Source organism: Pseudophryne corroboree (genome assembly GCF_028390025.1).
Source record: "Pseudophryne corroboree isolate aPseCor3 chromosome 7 unlocalized genomic scaffold, aPseCor3.hap2 SUPER_7_unloc_7, whole genome shotgun sequence".
Taxonomy (NCBI): domain Eukaryota; kingdom Metazoa; phylum Chordata; class Amphibia; order Anura; family Myobatrachidae; genus Pseudophryne; species Pseudophryne corroboree.
Window position 1 is genome coordinate 749,894 of NW_026967616.1, and position 6,030 is coordinate 755,923.

Below are 6,030 nucleotides of genomic sequence, written 5' to 3' on the forward strand. Positions count from 1 at the left end.
TTAAAATATAGGGGGTACAAACACCAAAATAAGTACTGTTATGGGTGAGGGTTGATGGTGCTGGGAAAGAGGTGCAAGGTCAGAGGCGGAACCAGCGGTGGTGCTAGGGGGCACCAGGCAAAATCTTGCCTAGGGCATCATATTGGTTAGGGCCAGCTCTGCCAAAGGGCCTTGTGGGGGAAATGTCTTCAGTAAAAGCATTCCCTGTGTGTGTGGTGTGTCGGTACGCGTGTGTCGACATGTCTGAGGAAGAAGGCTATATTAGAGAGGAGCGGGAGCAAATGAATGTGGTGTCTCCGCCGACACCTGATTGGATGGATATGTGGAGTGTTTTAAATGCTAGTGTAAACTCATTGCACAAAAGATTAGACAAGGCTGAAGCTTTGGGACAGTCAGGGTCTCAACCCATGCCTGATCCTATGTCGCAGGGACTGTCAGGGTCTCATAAGTGCCCACTATCCAGATTGTTGACACAGATACCGACACGGATTCTGACTCCAGTGTCGATTACGATGATGCAAAGTTACAGCCAAAATTGGCAAAATACATTTGATATATGATTATGGCAATAAAAGATGTTTTGCACATCACAGAGGAGCCCCCTATCCCTGACAAGAGGGTACATATGTACAAGGGAAAGAAGCCTGAGGTAACCTTTTCCCCTCACACGAGCTGAACGAGTTATGTGAAAAAGCTTGGGAATCTCCTGCTGATTTCCAAAAGGATTCTTATGGCGTATCCTTTCCCATCAACGGATAGGTTACGATGGGAATCCTCCCCTTGGGTGGACAAAGCATTAACACGCTTATCCAAGAAGTTAGCCCTCCCGTCCCAGGATACGGCTACCCTCAAAGAGTCTGCTGACCGCAAACAGGAGATTACCCTGAAGTCCATTTATACACATTCAGGTACCTTACTCAGACCGGCAATTGCGTCTGCCTGGGTGTGTATGTGTAGTGCTGTAGCGGCATGGACGGATACCCTAGATAAGGATACTATTTTATTGCCCCTGGGGCATATAAGAGATGCTGTCCTATATATGTGTGTATGCAAACTACAGGTGCTGCTGCATGGCTCACACCCTTTTACTTGTCTTGTAGAGCAACTCTGGAGCTGTTACTGGGTCCAGCTGCTGCAAGAAATCAGCTTGAATGCTTCAGGGGCTGGGGCATGGCCAACATGAGCCCCACACTGATGGGGGTGTATAAAGCGATCTAGGGGTCATCCAAGCGCAACCCCACAAAGGCCGCCATGCCCTGCGTGACCATTTTCTCTTTTCATATGCAGATGAGGGTTGCAGCCAACTATACCCATTGCTTGGATGACATCACCATATGCGAATCCATCTGCTGCAGGCCTTCCCCCAGGAATGCTTGCACTAGTTGTTGCATTTGGTTTGTTGTTTGGGGGGTGCTTCAGTATTAGGCAGCCTTCTGCCCTCACACATTCGTCTGAAAATGTGTTCTCCCTGCAGTTGTTGTCCCCAGATGAGAGTTCCCTTGTGCTGCCTCAGTTGAATCTCCTTTACTTGACGGAGGTGTGCCTGAGCAGCGGCCCTCCCCAGCCCTATCTCAAATCATACTTATTTTGCTTAGGTGATACCATGGTCATGAAGATTGTTTTCCCAGGGTGAGGTTCATTCATTGCATTCTGGGTATGCTGACCTCTGTGATTTCCCCAAATGTGGGAATCTCGACTGCATAATTTGTGGGGGGGGGGGCTGCATTTGTGCTTTCCCCTGGTTGGCTCTGGTATAATTTAGATCTCATTGTCTCAGGTCTCTCTCCAGCCTAGTTTGCTGTCTGTTTCCACTTCTCTTTTCTTGAGCCCCTCCCTTCTATGCCCTTGCGCACTATCCTGACTTCTCCCGTCTGCTTACTTTGTGCCTTCCAACGCACAATGCGAACTACAGGTGGTGTTGCATGGCCCACACCCTTTTATTTGCCTTACAGAGCAGCTCTGGAGCTGTTACAGTGCCCAGCTGCTGCAAGAAATCAGCTTGAATGCTTCAGGGGCTGAGGCATGGCCAACATGAGCCCCACACCAAAGGAGGGTGGGGGGTGTTCAATGCGAACTAGGGGTCATCCAAGCGCCCCTTTTCTCTTTTCATATGCAGATGAGGGTTCCAGCCAACTTTGGCCCACTGCTTGGATGACATCACCGTATGCAAATCCGTCTGCTGCAGCCCTTTCCCCAGGAATGCTTGTACTAGTTGTTGCATATGGTTTGATGTTTGAGGGTGCTTCAGTATTAGGCAGCCTTACGCCCTCTCATTTTCATCTGAAAAGATGTGGTCTCCCTGCAGTTGTTGTCCCCAGACAAGAGTTCCCTTGTGCTTCCTCAGTTGAATCTCCTTAACTTGACGGGGGTGTGCTCGAGCAGCCGCCCTCCACAGCCCTATCCCAATACATGCTTTTCTTGCGTATGAGATCTCTTGATCATGAAGATAGTTCTCACAGGGTGAGGTTCATCCATTACATTTTAAAGTAGGAAGGTACAAATGACATATTCAAATTACATATATGTGCTGGATTCAAATGTTTTCCCCCCTTCCTTTCTCAATTGTGCCCATCAGCAGCTATTCTAATGTTGCTGCCAATGGGTGTGACACATTCATTTCTTCTGTGGGGTACACTGGACTCCACAGGGATTCACATTGGGGTGTAGAGTAGGATCTTGATCTGAGGCACCAACAGGCTCAAAGCTTTTGACTGTTCCCAAGATGCTCAGCGCCCCCTGCTCTATAACCTCGCTTCCATGAACAGGGAGCTCAGTTTGTAGTTGGTGCCTTCAGTAGCAGGCCACTTAACAGGGGGCTGCCTCAGGCAGCCTATTCTTAGCTATTAATTTTGACAAGAAAAGAAGAACTTTTTTTTATAAGAATCTACAAGGGCTGCAGCAGGTTAGGTCTAATAGACATCTTTACTGCAGCTCCATCACTCCCAGCGGCGCAGTATACTCCCGTGCCCTGGTTGCTGGGTCACTGCAGCGGAGGCTCCGGTTTCTTCCTAAGGTCAGTCACACACACACCGCCCTCCGGGATCACGAGGCCGCTGATGAAAGGGAGGTAAGGGACTTCTGTGCCCACACTATACCGTGATCCAGCGTGGCTGTAGGGGGTGGGCCATGTGCGCACTGGCGTGGACACTGATTACTGGGCAGCCGCTCCACTAGCCACCAGGGACAGTTAAGGAGCACAGCTCTGGGGGGGTTTTCTCTTATATTAACCCCATTTTGTATTACCCGCAGTGCATTGTGATAGGTAATAGAGCCTGATTCAGGTTGGATTGCAATCGCAATAAGCAATCCAACTGCAAAAATTGCTAAGAGCATACGCATGCGCCTGCATTTTCTGCGGCACCCCGCAGATAATGCGATCGCTTCTGACTGTCAATCGGTGCTGGGGGGGGGGGGGGTCAGCAACAATCCATTTCCAAGTCGGAGATGGAGCGGTGCATGGGCAGGGCTACAAAATGGGGTCGGCAACGGAGAAACAGGAGGCGTGGTCAGAGCTGCTGCATGACATCACATACAGCAGCTGCGATCACAAAAATGGTGGCGGCTTCCTGCGCACACATACAGTCTGCACCAACAGGAGGCTAACCCATTTTTTATGATCACGCTGAACTGCGCTGAGACTGCAATTTCAGCGTGGTCAAGAAGGGAGGCGGCATGCTGGGTGGCCCCAGCATGCGAACCAAAGGATTGCAAATTCTGTAACTTAGCAGAATTTGCAATCCTTACTGAATTAGGCCCATTGATTACAAAATGTATTTGTAAATATTTGAAGTTTTTCTTCAGGGACTAACACAAAAGATGCTTGGGGCTACTAACACATGGGTAAGCCACGTAAAGCTTCCCATGGGTCAGTGGCATCACAACGGGGTTGCGGCCCACACCCGAGTGTCACCCGCCAAGGGGGGTGACACCAAAGTGCCGGCTCCTCTTCAGTGACAGAATATGGGCGTTTCACTGTAACATTACGTGCAACACCCAGTTTCTGTCACTGTGCAGGAGCCAGCACCACTCACACACTAGTCCCCGGGTGCAGCACTCAACCCCCGGGATACCCGGAGCAACAAAATGGAGATTCAGGAAAACAGGCCACACCCCTACCTATGAGACCATGCCTCCTTTTTACCGTTGCGCTGCTTATCTGCGCGCACTGCATTACAATCTCCCTCGCTGCCTCTCTGGGTGTCACCAATGATAGTGACACCTTTGCCATGCTTGTAGCAGCTGGTCCTAAGATCTACGCCTCCAGCCCTGAGTGTTTGCCCTTGTGACTTGTTGATCATCATAGCGAAGCAGATTCTTACAGAAAACTGCAGGGGCTTAGATTGAAAAGAAAAACATTGACGAACCCATCATTTCAGCAACAGGGTCTGCCACACGGCTGACTGAAATGACTGGTTGGTTTGGGCCCCCACCAAAAAAGAAGCAATCAATCTCTCCTTGCACAAACTGGCTCTACAGAGGCAAGATGTCCACCTCATCATCCTCCGATTCCTCACCCCTTTCACTGTGTACATCGCCCCCCTCACATATTATTAATTCGTCCCCACTGGAATCCACCATCTCAGATCCCTGTGTACTTTCTGGAGGCAATTGCTGGTAAATGTCTCCACGGAGGAATTGATTATAATTCATTTTGATGATCATCATCTTCTCCACATTTTCTGGAAGTAACCTCGTACGCCGATACTAGAAGGTAAAAGGACCCCAACACCACCCCCATGGCGACCCCCAGGTCGGGGTGTGTGTGTGAATGTAAGGCCCCCAGCAGAGAGAGCAGCAGCAGAAGTAGTGTCAGAGGGCGTAATCCAAGTTTCAGTAATGGCTAGTAGGTGTAGGGAGTTGGAAATGAAAAGGTCATGAGTGGAAACCAGTTTGTTATAAACAGATCTGGCATTCCAGAGGGCACAGGATAGGGGGTATGAGTTTGTGGGAGAGATGTGAATTAGATTTTCAGGGTTGCTGTAGCGATGAGGTGGGATTAACTTTGAGGGCAGGGATGATGAGAGAGTAGTGATGGTACGGGTGCCTGAGCTAGGAGGGGAAACTGCAGGAGGTGGGCAGGGAGGGAGGTCAGTGTGATGTGGATGGGGGTGTGGGGAGGTGACAGGGAAGGGAGAGAGGGAGCAGGGCTGAGTTGTGGGGTAGCAGGACCATGGGGCAGAGGTGAATGAAAGTGGGGTAACAGGAAAGGTGGGGGAAGGAAACAGAGGGATGGAGGGGAGACAGAGGAGGGGAGAGAGGAGGAGGTGGAGGAGACTAGGGGGGAAGGCTAAAGATACATTATTAGGTAGACACTGAGTGATGTGGGAAGTATAAGAAAACCTTGACATAGTGTTAAGTAGGTAAATAGGTTGAGGGAAAGTGGAAGTAGGAGAGGAGACTGTAAGGCAATCCGAGCAGAAGAATTGCAGAAATGCAGGTGAGAAAAGCAGTGTAGGCTCAAGGGGTGTAGATTTAGTATGAAATGAGTCAAAAGCGTAGATAAAGTGGGTGCAGAAAAGTATTTGGAGTGTAAGAAATGAAAGGATTGTGAGAGGTTTAAGAAGCAATGGTAATTATGTTAGATGTTTTAAGTGTTTGCAGGTAAAATTGCATTGGTGCAGCTGTGCTTAAAAAACAAAATTACAATAATACAGATACAGGCATTTGTAGGTGAAATGGATGGTTTATGAAATGTCCAAGTAAGGTAGTTCTGTGCTATGTAATCAGATGCAACAATCAGGAGGTGAGTGATCTGAGGAGTAAGTGACTAACATTTGTTATTAGTTCTTCAGTTTTCTTTGTTTTGTTAGATTGGTGTGCTTCTGTTTTCCTTCTTTTTCACTTCGATTGAACGCTGATTGAACACTGCTGTTATGTGTCAATTTTATCACGCTTTGATAAAAATGCACGCTTAGATCAATAAATGCACAGCCAAATGGCTTTGCACAGCCTACACCATTGGACTTAAGTAGAAGACTATTACAAGTGAAACCAATAATTGAAATCTGTAACCACACCCCACCCCCTCAA

General features: G+C 48.6%; 1 non-coding gene across 1 annotated transcript; it reads left to right on the forward strand.

Annotated features, from left to right (window-relative positions):
* The first annotated feature begins 1,578 nt into the window (after nt 1-1,578).
* On the forward strand, nt 1,579-1,741 carry LOC134987159 (U1 spliceosomal RNA). The gene has a single exon (XR_010192882.1). It is a non-coding gene; the product is annotated as a U1 spliceosomal RNA (small nuclear RNA).
* Nucleotides 1,742-6,030: the final 4,289 nt, after the last annotated feature.